The 14,540-nt window shown below is 42.9% G+C and overlaps 1 protein-coding gene across 6 annotated transcripts in view; it reads left to right on the forward strand.

Moving 5' to 3' along the window:
• LOC105475787 (chimerin 2) overlaps positions 1 to 14,540 on the forward strand; it is a 314,261-nt gene that overhangs the window by 59,591 nt on the left and 240,130 nt on the right. The window contains exon 1 of one of the 6 annotated variants that reach the window (XM_071094984.1): positions 13,192 to 13,207. The exons of the other annotated variants lie outside the window; for them this stretch is intronic. The gene's annotated coding sequence lies outside the window, so the exon portion shown is untranslated. Of the gene's footprint in view, positions 1 to 13,191; positions 13,208 to 14,540 lie in introns of those variants that run through there. 6 annotated transcript variants of the gene reach the window in all.

Here is a 14,540-nt window from a genome sequence, read left to right on the forward strand (position 1 = left end):
TGGTGCTCATGGATCATTTGTTTAAGGACTTAAAGTTCAATTTCTAGTCAATGTAAATTATGGCTATATCAGGCTGGTCTGGCACAGGTGATCTTCGATGATCTTCTGAAAGCTGTCCATGTGGGCTCCAGGGTAGGGGACCTAGAGGAACTCAGGCAGTCCAGGGAGCCAATTCTATAGTATTTGAGGAGGAACCGGTTGGCCCCCACCCCCATCCAAACCTACCTGCAGGGCCCTCTGTTAACCAAAGACCTTCTATTAGTAAGCAGTACTGGCTGAAAATTCCTTTTGTCATTGGGGGAAACAAATCCAAAGCAATGTATGTGATACTTTCTTGGAGTCCAGGCCATTTGCGTAGCATGAGTTTTCCTTAAATACATCCCGAATAAGGCGATAGATTTCCTTCAGAGCATTTGGCAATTAAGACTGGGACTATCAACTAGGCTTGCTGTTAAAAACCTGCCCTGCTTTCCCAGGCTGCCTGGTCTGAAACTCAGACGCCTCCACTAGAAAAGAGGTTTACTCACCCATTGTCTTCGCTGCCATCTTCCTTGACCATACCTGAGTACCGTGAACGAACCAACCCTCACTGAAGCCATTTGCCAGATGGCTCTAAGTGTGGTCCATCCTAGCCCTGGTTTCCATTTGGCTTGGTCACACCACTGTGTCCTCCTATATGTGTCTTTCAATCGCCCCTTCAGTGTCCTGCGGTCATCTCAATACAGCACATGTATTAATAAAACCAGGCCAGGGAGTGTCTCACAGCAGTTTGGTGGTCTTCACTTCTTCCGTATGCCAGTGTCAGCAACTCAGCTCTCCCTGTTCCTTAGGCACAACTGTTCTGACTGCTCCCTCTCCTCCACCATCCCTTCATCTTCTCTCCTTTCCACTCCTCCACATATCCCACCACCTAGGTTACAGCTCTAATCTCTTGGGCCCTGGAGAATTAGAATTGAAAAAATGTTTTTGCATCCATTGTCTTTTTTTTACACGTAAGGAAATGGCAGCTTCAGAAAGGTGAGACAGATGACCCTGCTCTAAACTAGTTGAAGCAGAGTCAAGTCTTCTGTCCTTCCTCCTGCTACTCGGCCTGTTGATGTCCTGCTCTCCCTATCTCCAGCCTCTCTTCCTTTATCCATTCTGTATACTCAAGTATGCAGATTTATCTGCTTTTGTCTTTGTTTTTGAGACAGTTTTTGTTTTGACTTTCTCACTCGTTCTGGAGTTTAGTGATGTGATCTCAGCTCACTGCAGCTTCAACTTCCTGGTCTCCAGTGATCCTCCCACCTTAGCCTCCAGAGTAGCTGGGACTACAGGCACGTGCCACCACCCCTGGCTAATTTTTTTCCCCTAGATATGGGGTCTTGCCATGTTGCCCAGGTTAGTCTCAAACTCCTGGAGTCAAGTGATCCTCCTGCCTTGGCCTCCCAAAGTGTTGGGATTACAAGGTGTGAGCCATTGCGCCCGGCCCCTCAGATTTATCTTGATGAAATGCTACTTTCATCTCTCTCTCTTGCCCACAGATTTTTGGTGGTCCCTATAGCTAGGACAACCGACTATGTAATTATCATCCAAACTGGGTCTCTTGCGAGTAAAAGAGATGCTAGAGCAACAGGGATAAACCAGGATTATCCTGGGCAAACCAGGACATCTGGTTACCCTCTGTATAGCCTAAGTCAAAAGATTAGCTGATCCCTTATGGAATTTAAGGTTTTCTACAATCAGGCCTCAAACTACATTTCTAAGCTTTGTGCTCAAGAGTCTACACAATATTTTGTTTGATCCAGTCAATTTGCTCATCCTTCTTGGCGCACTTTGAATATTTCTGCTATGGAATCTGGAAGTGTCTCTCCGCTCGCCTCATCTTCTGTTTTCTCCAGGGCCTGTTAATTCCCTTTTCTTCCATAAAGTCTAAGTCTGTTTCATCTCCCAGAATATCTAGCTCCTCCAAAGTTGAGAACTTGCTATCTGTACTACTAATTTGACACTTCTGAGTGGTGAAATGAAGTGTTTTTATTCTTTTGTAGTAGTGAGGACACAGCTTCTGATTATTCCTTCTATAAATATGCCTGCTACAAAAGCGTGAGACCCACAAAATAACAGAAATAAAAACATTAAAATGAGCAAAACTTTCAAAAGAGAAATCAGAACTTTATTTTACTGGTGAGTGTGTAGACCTTAGAACTGTACAACCTCGCAAAGAGGAATTTGGCATCATCTAACAGAAGTACACATGCAATCCCACTTCCACCTTTCTATCTTTACAAGTGTGAAATAGCGAATGTATTAGGTTATTGCCTGTGCCATTATTGTAATCCCAAAAGATTGTAAACACCAAGTGTCCAGCAATAGGGAACTAGTAGAATATAGACTGTGGTGTAGCACATAGTGGAGTACTATGTAGCTTTAAAAAAAAAAAAAAAAGAATGGGTCAGGTGCAGTGGCTCATGCCTGTAATCCCAACACTTAGGGAGGCTGAGTCATGCAGATCACTTGAGCCCAGGAGTTTGAGACCAGCCTGGGTAACATGGCAAAACTGCATCTCTACAAAAAATACAAAAATTAGCTGGATGCGGGGGTGCGCCTCTGTAGTCCTAGCTACTCAGGAGGCTAAGCTGGGAGAATTACTTGAGCCTGAAGGTCAAGGCTATAGTGAGCCGAGATGGTGCCATTGCCCTCCAGCCTGGGTGACAGACTGAGGCTGAGACATTGTCTCAAAAAAAAAAAAAAAAAAAAAAAAAAAAAAAAAAAAACCCAAACAAACAAAAAAAACCCCAAAACCAAAGAAGAAGGAAGATCTCTATGTGTGAGTGTGGAGAGATCTGTAGAATGTAGAGAAGGAAGAGAGTAAGGTGCAAGAAGACTGGATATTGGGTGCTCCTTTTTGTGTAAAATAGGGTGTGGTAAGAATGTGTGTGTGTATATTCATTATATATTCACTATATAATATATATACACACATATGTATACACATCTTGTATATTGGTACTATTTGCAAAAAGAAAGAAGTTGGTCAAAGGGTACAACCATAAGATAAATAAATTCTGGGGACCTAACATCTAGCATGGCGACTATAATTAATACTGTATCGTATACCTGGAACTTGCCAAAAGAGTAGATCTTACGTGACCTCACTCCCCCACCACATACACAGCAATGGTAACAAAGTGTGGTGAGGATGTGTTAATTAATTTGGTTGTGGTAATAATTTCACTATGTATACATACATCAAATCGTCACATCGTACACCTTGAATATATGGAATTTGTATTTGTCAGTTATACCTTAGTATAGCTGGAGGAAAATCAGTGGAAATATAGATAGAAACTAATGAAAAATGATTACCCCTAGAGGCCAGAGTGGAGGTCAGACTTTTCTGTGTAGATTCTTCTGTCTAATTTGTTTTTTCTTTTGAGATGGAGTCTTGCTCCGTCGCCCAGCTTGCAGTGCAGTGACACAATCTTGGCTCACTGCAACCTCTGCCTCCTGGATTCAAGCGATTTTTCTGCCTCGGCCTCTGAAGTACCTGGAATTACAGGTACCTGCCATCATACCCGGCTAATTTTTGTATTTTTGTAGAGACAGGGTTTCACCATGTTGGCCAGGCTGGTCTTGAACTCCTGACCTCAGGTGATCTGCCCATCTCAGCCTTCCAAAGTGCTGGGATTACGGGCGTAGCCACCACGCCCAGATCTTCTATCTAACTTTGGATTTGAGTCATGTCAGTGCATTATCCATTACAAAATAAAATTAAAATATTAGGTACTTTATTTTATAAAATTCTTCGTAAAGTAGTGTACAGTGTGATTAATTTTGCCGTCTCTCATTGGCAGTATTTTCATGCTTGCATTTGCGGAACTGAGTAACCTTCTGGAGAGGAGCATCAGAGGTGTGATTCAGAAAGCTTTTGGGGCCACTGAGTGAAGGTCCATTGCAGTGAGGAGCGGGGAGTCTGGAGAAGGGGTGGCCGTGGTGGGGTGAGAGAGGGTTGCGGAAACAGGGCCCAGGGCTTCCACCTTCCAGCCCTGGATGTAGCTCTGCCAGCCAGGATCTGTTGTAAGAAGCTTCCTTGTGGGTCAGCCATTTTCTGACTCCATAGCTCAGCGTTTCCTCTTACTACCTTTAGCCTTCACGATTTTGGAGTACGTTTTTCAGGTGAATATTTTATTCAGCAGTGTGATTTTCCAGCCTGCTAATTGGACACTGGACCTCTTTTATTTGGTGGTGTCTGTGGTGGTTTCTTCCAATAGCAGAGGAAACAAGTCCTTTGTTGCCCTCATCACGTTTCATCTCATTCTGACAAATGTAATTCACAGTTCTTTGAGGATGTCATTTAGAAATAATCCCCAATTCATAAGCCACTTTGCAATTATATTTTCTTTCTAACATACGTTGACCCTTTTGGTGGGGAATTAGAGCCTGATTTTTTTTTTTTTTTTTCTGAGACGGAGTCTCGCTCTGTCGCCCAGGCTGGAGTGCAGTGGCCGGATCTCAGCTCACTGCAAGCTCCACCTCCCGGGTTCACACCATTCTCCTGCCTCAGCCTCCCGAGTAGCTGGGACTACAGGCGCCCGCCACCTCGCCCGGCTAGTTTTGTTTTTTTTTTTTTTTTTTTTTTTTTTTTTTTTAGTAGAGATGAGGGTTCACCCTGTTAGCCAGGATGGTCTCGATCTCCTGACCTCGTGATCCGCCCGTCTTGGCCTCCCAAAGTGCTGGGATTAAGGCTTGAGCCACCGCACCTGGCCTAGAGCCTGATTTTTTAATGCAGATTTGGGAATGACCTTTTCAAAGAGAAACTCTGAAGGTGATAATGATACCCCCCCCCATTTACTTTTCAATCATAATAGATATCCTTCATCAAGTGTCTTCAGGAATTCTCTATCCAGCTGGCTATTTACTTTTTCTTGTGTTTTATATATCATCTCCTATTATTCTCCGAACAACTCTTTTACAGAATGGGGAAGTACATGGAGGCTCAGAGAGGTTAGTAACTTGCTCGAGGTCACATAGCCTACTTAATGACCGGCGGAGGGCGTTGGTGTTTGCACTGTATCCATTGCCTCCCTAACTTGGCCAAGCTCTGTCATTTCCACGTCTGCTAGTACCTTCGATTTCATCTCCAAACCCACTGAGAGCAATTGTCAGTTATCTTCACCTCCCTGCAAGGATGCTGGGATTTCCCCCAGCAGGGCCCTGTCTCAGGTGTTCCTTCTTAGAACCTTGAGATCCTGCTTACCACCCTAAGGACTGCAAGTATTTCTCTAGCCCACGCATATTGTCTGGAGTATCTATCCAAATGTACAGTAATTTATTTTCTCTTGAAAAAATTATCCCTCAGAATTTAGAACTTTGCCTTACACTGGAATCCTTACAAAGGTCTTTTGCCTTAACTAGAACTATAGTTCACTTCTTTGAACCACAGAAAATACGTGGGCAAAACACGTTACTGAAATTACTTCAAATAAAAACCAGCATTGGCTGCTCATAGAGGTCACCTAATGGAATGACTTTAAAAAGGAAGCAAATCTGCACAGTTTAGTGATTATATATGGGCTCTGCCCTAACAAAATTGTATGTTAGATGTCGTTATACCTAAACCTTTTAAAATTAGATTATTTTAAAGAGCAATAAAGTAAGTGGTCCACCAGGCTTGGTGGGTTACGCCTGTAATCCAAGTGCTTTGGGAGCCGAGGCAGGCAGATCACTTGAGGTGAGGAGTTTAAGACCAGCCTGGCCAACATGGTGAAACCTCATCTCTACAAAACATACAAAAATTAGCCAGGCGTGGTGGCGCGAGCCTGTAATCCCAGCTACTTGGGAGGCTGAGGCAGGAGAATCTCTTGAACCTGGAAGGCAGAGGTTGCAGTGAGCCAAGATTGTGCCACTGTACTCCAGCCTGGGTGACAGAGTGAGACTCTGCCTCAAAAAACAACCACCAAAAAACAACTTTCTATCCAACTGCACAGAAGGTCTCTTCTGTGTATCACAGTACTAGTTTGATAAGATTCTTAGAAGGAAGACTTCAGGTATTTGGAATTAGCACCATGTAGAATATTTCATATCACAAATATACATAGTTCTTAACACATATCAAAGAAAGTGTTAACCTTGCCTTGTGTCACACACAAAAGTAACCCTTGTAGTTAATACTTTAAACTGTTTATCTATACTGGGCTCAACTAAAGAGTGTGTGTTAAAGAGAGTTAAATTATATCAGGATTAGAGTGTCAATTTAGATGATAAAAATCTTTCTTTGGAATCAGTAGAGAGAATAGATTAAATATAATTGTTTTCTTTGTGTTGGCTTCATTCAATTCCCTAATCCCTTTCTTCTTTGACTAATTGTTTCTCTTACTTCTGTCTATTACAGTAAACCCTACTTACTAAAAAGAAACTAGATTTTAATGGGTTTAGACTTTTAGTTTTGCAAAAGAAAAACAATTCTGAAGATAGATGGTGGTGATGGTTTTACAACAATGTGAATGTGATTAATGCCACTGACTGTATACTTGAAAATGGTGAAGATGGGGGTGCAGGGGGAGGGAGGGCATCCGGAAAAATAGCTAATGTATGTTGGGCTTAATACCTAGGTGGTGATGGGTTGATAGATGCAGCAAAGCACCGTGGCACACGTTTACCTGTGTAATAAACCTGCACATCCTGCACATATACCCCGGAACTTGAAATTTAAAAAATGGCGAAGATGGTAAAATTTATGTTATGTGTATTTTACCACAATTTAAAATAAGAATTTTAAAATTTAAAAAGTCAGTTGACTGTTAAAAGCAAAAAGCAAAAAAAAAAAAGCAACCTAATTTAGGTAGAGTTAATCATTAGCTTTTTTAAAGGAGATCTGTTATTTCTTAGCAAAAATTTGATCTATTGGGAAATGATCTCAGAACTAACCATTTCTCTGAAATCATAGTGAAATCAGGAGTGTGGAAAGTAGCTATTGTGGAGACTTTGGGAAACTTGATGTTGAGTAAATAGGGGGATGTGCTTTTAGAGTCTAGAGACATTGAGGGAATAGGGACAGCATCCTGGGCTGCCCTTCTGTGGTGTCTCTGGCTATTTCCCAGCACAGTTCACAATGATGCCCCTATTCCTTCAACTTCTCCTGACTCTAGAAGCAGCTTCAAGTTTCCAGAAAGCTCCAAGTTGCCTCCTGACTGTGCAGCCTCCCCATTTCCTCAGCATGCTCTTGGTTTCCCACCTGGCTTCCTTACTCTCTGATTACTCATTGGATTTGCTATCTGATCTGATGCCAAAGAACAGGGCACAACTTCCACTCACTCTGTTAGACTTACACTGGCCAGACCCACTCTCATGAAACCTCTGGAAGCCTTGTGCCCTTTTGAGTTTGACTTCTGCCTCCTTAAGGCCCCTGAAGCTGAGCAGGCTGTGAATGAATTAACAGGGCTTTGTAAATTGCTTAAGAGATGTGGGTAGACAATAGGGCCTCCTGGAGTGAAGACAGAATGACTGAAATAGAAATTTTCTGTGGTTAGCATGGATGTACCTGACTTTGTCACTCCCCGAGGAAAGTTCTTTACTTTCTTGGAGGTAGGAGGCAGGCTTGAGAGAGACATGAGAGAAGAGGGTCCTCTCTCTGGTCTAGGAAAGCAGTGGGCTGGAATGCAGGGAGGAGAATCTTTGGGCCTGGGCGGTGAGTGACAGATGAGGAGGAAAGGCTGTTGATGTCAGCTACTGTAGTACAGAGAGCAGCCTCTGTATTGATGGATGAGTGTAACAAGAAGGAAAAGGCTCATGAAGTCTGTTTTAAAAGGTAAAAATTTGACTGTCACATGAGTGAAGATTCACCTCAGAAAGACCCAGTACAGTAAGCTGAGCACTGTGACTTGTGCCTGTACTCCCAGCTACTCAGTAGGCTGATGTGAGAGGATCAAAAGTTCAAGGCCTGAACAAAGTAGCAAGATCCCATCTTCCCCCCAAAAAAGATCCAACTTAGATATTAGTCCTGCCATTGGTGGTGAGACATCCTGCCCAAATGACTGTCAAAGATGTGTGTAAAATGTGTGTGTGTTCCCCAAAACAAACCACCTACTTCCAGGATGAGGGTGCCAAGAAGAGTTTCCTAGGAAACTGGAGCACCATTAGGCCTTCCTCACTAGGCATTCACCAGAGGGCCTGGTCCAGAGAGTGAAGGCTTGATAAATACTTCCTTCTACTTCCTCCCTCCTCCCTCTTCTTCATTCCGTCACCATCCACAAAGGGTCTAAGGAATGGGTGATCCGATAAGACATGAAACAGGAGATGGTATTACCTTCTAATAGGAAGAATATATTTCCTAAACCACAAACTAACCATCTTGTCTGCCAGAGAGAACAACAACAGCTTTTGTCGGTCAGTTATAAGGCTGTGGTCCTTGTAATTGTTATTCTGGTGTGTGGCAAGGTGGTGTGAGGAAATTCAGGTGGGATCCAGCATTTATTGATCATTTATGAGTAAGAAGAGATTTTGTTTCAAGTTTTAAATGCATTATTTAATGTTAACAGGCCGGCTATCATGGCAGGCATGACCCCATTTTACAGTCTAGGGACTGAGATTTGGAAAGGATTATGATTTACCCAGGGTCATCCAGCCAGGGAAAATGGAGCAGGATTTTGAAACTCAGGTCCACTCCCTGATTCTTCCCGCTGTAGTGCATCTTCCACATGCGTGACAGATAGGTTCTGCCTGCCTTTCTCCTTCCTGCCATCCCTTCCTATCCAAACTAGGTCCAGACCTCCTTCCAGGAAGCCTCCACCTCTTCTAGTCGAGAAACCTAGCCAGAAACCTAGGCTGGGCCTCTGTCTCCTCTTTTGGAAGAGCTCAGATGAAGTGCAATTGACCCTTCTCCCTCCTCAAGGTGAGAAGCCAAGGACACTTTGTGTCTGAAGTTTTTTAATGGAAAGAATCAATATGGGTCCAATCCCTCCTTTCCCTTTGATGCTTTTTTACCTGTTTCGAGCCCCACCCACCCCTCCGCTGTAGTAGCTCTTAGAACTTTTTACTCCGTGGGCATTTGCCTAAAGTGCCTTGTGACCTCTCCTGCATTCTGCCCAGCAGGCATGCCATCCAATACACAACCCTGTATCTCCACGGGACAACTCAGCGTCTTCTGTACGTTAGGCACTAAGTGCATATTTCTTTTTTTTGGTTTTTTTTTTTTTTTTTTAATTTTTTTGAGACAGTCTCCCTCTGTCGCCCAGACTGGAGTGCAATGGTGAGATCTCACTGCAACCTCTGCCTCCTGGGTTCAAGTGATTCTCCTGCTTCAGCCTCCTGAATAGGTGGGATTACAGGTGCCTGCCACCATGCCTGGCTAATTTTTGTATTTTTAGTAGAGACAGGCGTTTCACCATGTTGGCCAGGCTGGTCTCGAACTCCTGACCTCAAGTGACCCTCCCACCTCAGCCTCCCAAAGTGCTGGGATTACAGGCGTGAGTCACCATGCCTGGCCTAAGTGCATATTTTTCTGTGGTTTATTAAAGCATACAAAAGGCCACCTACTTTTCCACGGAGAGGAGCTTGATGGAGTGAATCCTAAAAACCAGAATGAGGCACTAATACCCTTTTGAATTTTCTCCAGTTTTCCATGGATTGGAATGTCGACGTGTCCCCGTTGTGGGAATCTGTTATTTGCTGCCTAGATGAACAATTTAAGTTGAATCAGGCCATTCTTCAAGACAGAGTCCTCCCGATGGACAAGGAGAGGCTCTAGAGCTTTCTGTGTACATGAGCTAGGATCATTCAAGCTGTGACTTGGGGGATCTTTAATTTGGATGACTCTCCTTAGAGCAGCCAAATCAGCTTCTTGCTGATAACAGTAATCAGATTTTACAGTAAAGTCCCCAGTTAGGCAGAGTAAACAGGAAGCAGCGTGTTATTGATCTGTGTTATAGAAGGTTATTTTCCACTGAGGAGGCTGAATATTTTGTACTGAAACATTTTACTTCCTATACCCAGCATATTTTTCCTATGTATGTGTTAGGACAGAAGTCCTTTTGGGTATCTTTGTTTTATTTGTTTAGTGAAACCCTTGGAACTAAGGGTTCGGGAACAAATTATCCGTATTTAGTATATGTGGTGGGCTAAAAAATGTCATCCATTTTTGATAACATAAGAGGAAGTATAAATTGTTAGTTTATCAGCCATTTCTAATGGTTTTTAAAAAATGTCCTTCATTCACGACTTAACCAGAACACACACACACACACACACACACACACACACACACACACACACAGTGTCCTTCAATTTCATACCATCTAAAAAATAATCTTGTTGAGTATTAGGATTAGCTAGAGTATTTTTTAAGATAAAAATTACTATGTGCATTTTCAACTTCTCTTGATCTTTGCATTTGGAGGATAATAACCTCCAGGGAGATTTGAAGATGATAAATAGAGGTGGAAATGCATGGATGCTTCTGCACCAATTCCCAGGGAAGGCTTTTCCAGATGCGGAGTGCCATGGGGAGTCTTTCTGGCTTGGATAATTGACAGCTGCCAGCCTGTAATGATCTGTGCTAAATGGGGCTGGAGCCATAGAAGGCAGCACAACAGCTGGGCTGCTGGAAGCCAAGGCCCTACACGAGGCACAGCTCTCTCCCCAACACCCATCCTCAGGGGCCTCACCCCCTAAAGCAGGTGCACTGTTCCAGGAAAGGAAGGGAGCCTGTTGCTTCCACCTAATGGGTGAGAGGAAACACCTCGATGCACGCAAATGGGCCACGGTCAGATGATTAGAGATTCGCTTTCTATTGCATTGACTTTAGCATTTTAATTTAAAAAAATGTATGGATACATAATAGTTGCATATCTTTTGTGGGGAACGTGATATTTTTGATACAAGCATATAATGTGTAATGATCAAATCAAGGTAATTCGGATATTCATCACCTTAAACATTTCTCATTACTTTGTGTTAGGAACATTCCAATTCCACTCTTCTAGTTATTTTGAAATAGACAATAAATTATTGTTAGTTATAGTCACTCTATTGTGCTACTGAACCCTAGATCTTATTCCTTCTATCTAACTGTGTTTTTGTGCCCAGGAACCTCTCTTTATTCCCCTCTCCCCACTACTCTGCCAGCCTCTGGTAATCATCATTCTACTTTCTATCTCCATGAGTTCAACTTTTTTTTAGCTCCCACGTATGAGTGAGAACATGCAATATTTGTCTCTCTGTGTCTGACTTATTTCATTTAACATAATGTCCTCCAGTTCCATTCATTTTGTTAAGAATGAAAAGATGTTATTCTTTTTTGTGGCTAAATAATATTCCATTGTGCATGTGTACCACATTTTCTTTATCCATGTACCTGTTGATGGATGCTTAGGTTGACTCCATATTTTGGCTGTTGTGAATAGTCCTCCAATGAACTTGTTAGTGCACACATCTCTCCAATATACTGATTTCCTTTCTTTTGGATAAATAGCCAGCAGTGGGATTGCTGGATCATATGGTAGTTCTATTTTTAGTTTTTTGAGGAACCTTCATACTGGTTTCCATAGTGGCTATACTAATTTACATTCCCATCAACAGTGTAAGAGGAACTTTAGCATTTTAATCTTAAATTATTTAGCAACCAGTTCATAAGATGAGGAAGGATCATAAATCAAAAGGACTGAGGATGTCAGGCAAACAGAGAAAACAGTCCCCTTCCAGGGGCTGGGAACAGTGTGGTTCCCATCATAGTCTCATCTCTTCCAGTTAATGACCGTGAAACCTTCCCCCCCAAATAATTCTAATAGGCTTCTGACCCTCCCTCATTTTCTGGTTCATCAGGTGAAATAATACCACCTGTGCTATCTACCTACCTGCTTCTGGGGAATGGAGAAATCCACTGTAAAACCAATTTAAACAGAAGGCACAGATGAATTAAGAAACACTTTCTGCTATGTATGATCTCTGTCCTTCTCATTCTCTGCCTTTTCTGACTTGTGGACTAAATCATAAATGCTTCCTGATAATAATAATAGCTGTCACTTGTTGAACACTTTCTCCATGCCAGGCATTGAGCTAAATGCTTCACAGGCATTATTTTATTTTATCTTAATGATAACCTTGCTTGCTGGTAGTCTTATTGCTTCAGTCTACACAGTTGAACCTGGATTCTGAACCCAGCATGCTCTTCTAGAAAAGCCCATGCACTTCCCTTCAGGCTGCATTTTAAATGAAGGAGCCGCATTCATGATTTTCAGTTTTGACGTTTAAAAAATGATCTAGGTCGGAGGCGGTGGCTCACACCTAGAATACCAGTACTTTGGGAGGCTGAGATGGGTGGATCATTTGAGGCCAGGAGTTTGAGACCAGCCTGGCCAACGTGGTGAAACCCCGTCTCTACTAAAAACACAAAAAAAAATTCCAAGCATGGTGGTGCGCACTTGTAATCCCAGCTACTTGGGAGGTTGAGGCATGAGAATCACTTGGACTTGGGAGGCAGAGGTTGTACTGAGTCAAGATCATGTCATTGCACTCCAGCCTTGGGCAACAGAGCAAGGCTCTGTCTCAATAAATAAATAAATAAATAAAGATCAAAAAGTGTATTGATTGTTGAGTCATTTTTTTAATGTTTGAGTATGGCATAAGGCTAGAAATCATAGAATGCAGTTGTGGTTACTGATTAAGAAGAGAGAGATAAGGCACTGGAGAGAGAGAAAGAGAGAGCAGGGGAAGGAGGGAGAAAGGAATTCATGACTGAGAGAAAAAGATGTCATTTTTTTCTGATAGGAATAGTGATTTTGTAATATGTATTTGCATTTATGATTCTCATATTTTCCATGCAGATAATCCTTAAAAGCATGTAATTAATTAATGGGCTTTTGATGTTCCTAGTGCCAGAGATGTGGAACTACATTATCTTGATAATCTTTGCAAAACATTAGAAGAGGCTTAAAATGAGACAGTTCTCAGGATTCAAAACTCTGCCACACAGAAACGATTAACCTTGAGGTGGGGGTGGAAGAAGTGAGAGGAAGTGGACTGAAAGGGGTGGAGTTGTGTCACCAACTCCACCACCTCCCTCTTTTAATAACCTTGTTCTTGTGGTCTTTAAGCGTCAAGTGTGATTTAACATCCGCTGTGGTAGGTCCCTGCCTAACTCCAACAGCCGGGAGACCAGTTCAAGGCCCTGGTCATTGTCTGCATCTACTGAAAACCCTCTGGTTGTTTGCTCCTGGTCCTGTTAGATAAACAGGTAATGATTAAACGTATTTTCACTGGCAGCTTTTTCAACACAGAATTTTATGTTTCTGGAGTGTCCTCTAAAGATGAAGCATTTTGCAATTCAAAAACGTTCCCCGTCCCTTCCGTTTCTCACACGCCCTCTGGGCTTGGTGTCTGTTTGGCTGAATGCCTCCTAAGAGCCCCTCTGGTGAATCCTGCCTGGAAACCTGAGCCCATCCAGGAAACACGGGACAATTTTCAGTTTGGTAGGAAATCAGGTGCTTGCCGTTCAGGTTGAAAATTGAGGTTAAGAAATAACACTTATAAGGAAGAAACAGAGAGTGACTTCTTGTGCAGAATCAATTCTGTTTCAGACATTGGTTATCCAGCGTTGTTAATTATTTAGGACTTTCGTTTCTCTGCTTTCTTTGGTGGCCTTGCCTTTTCTCATCAGACATTCTCATTGCCTCTGAAAAGCAGGCCAAGTAAGAGACATGAGTTAAAACAGGAGTCCAATCACTTTGCTGCTTATGAGCAGCTGCTGGAGGGCAGCGGGGGAGCATTTTTTATTCACCTTTGCACTTCTCCTCCCCACCAACACTTCATACCAGGTCTAGCGGGGGCTCACTGGTTCTTTATAGATGAAATCCACACAGTAGTTCTTTATAGGTGAATCACTATTTCACTGTGATTGCAGGAGAGGGATGGAGAAAGGGCTCCAGCTTTGTTTGCAGGGAGGGCTTCCAAGGTCCGTGGAACCTGCGGAGAGTGTGGCTCTGCCTGTGGCTTTGGTGTTGCCGTGACTTTCAGACGTGGAGGGGGATGCTTGATTTCTAATGTGCTGCCCACTGACTGATGGGCTGTTCTCCTGCCCTGTGACAGACATGGGGTCCGCCATGGTCTCAGTAGCTCAGGATGGTTTCTCAGGTCGCAGGTCTAAACTCACCTCCCTCCCGCAGTCAGCCCACAGAAGTGCATCTGTCTTTATTGATTAATGGTCCAGGCAGAAATGACAGTTCTCACTGCACTGGACAATGCCTGGTTGAGAGCTGAGGGGCTAAGGAAAGCCATTCTCTCTGCCTTGTCAGGGAGAATAAACTATTGTGAACCTCCTGGACCAAAGCCATGAGCAGAATAAATACGATTCATTCATATGGATTTGGTGCAAGGCAGGCAATGAAGCTACTGAAGAAAGAACCTGTGCCCAAGACCAAGAAAATGGGTGAATCTGAAGCCCTTAGATGCTTGACTATGGGGCTGGAGGAGAAAGGAAGGCTTCCACTGGGTTAAAAAGAAAATTGCCACATTCTTCTAGGTGGTTTTCAGATTTTTGGGGCACAGGACATCTTTATTCTCTTAAGAAT

Source organism: Macaca nemestrina, chromosome 4 (genome assembly GCF_043159975.1).
Source record: "Macaca nemestrina isolate mMacNem1 chromosome 4, mMacNem.hap1, whole genome shotgun sequence".
NCBI classification, from domain to species: Eukaryota; Metazoa; Chordata; class Mammalia; order Primates; family Cercopithecidae; genus Macaca; species Macaca nemestrina.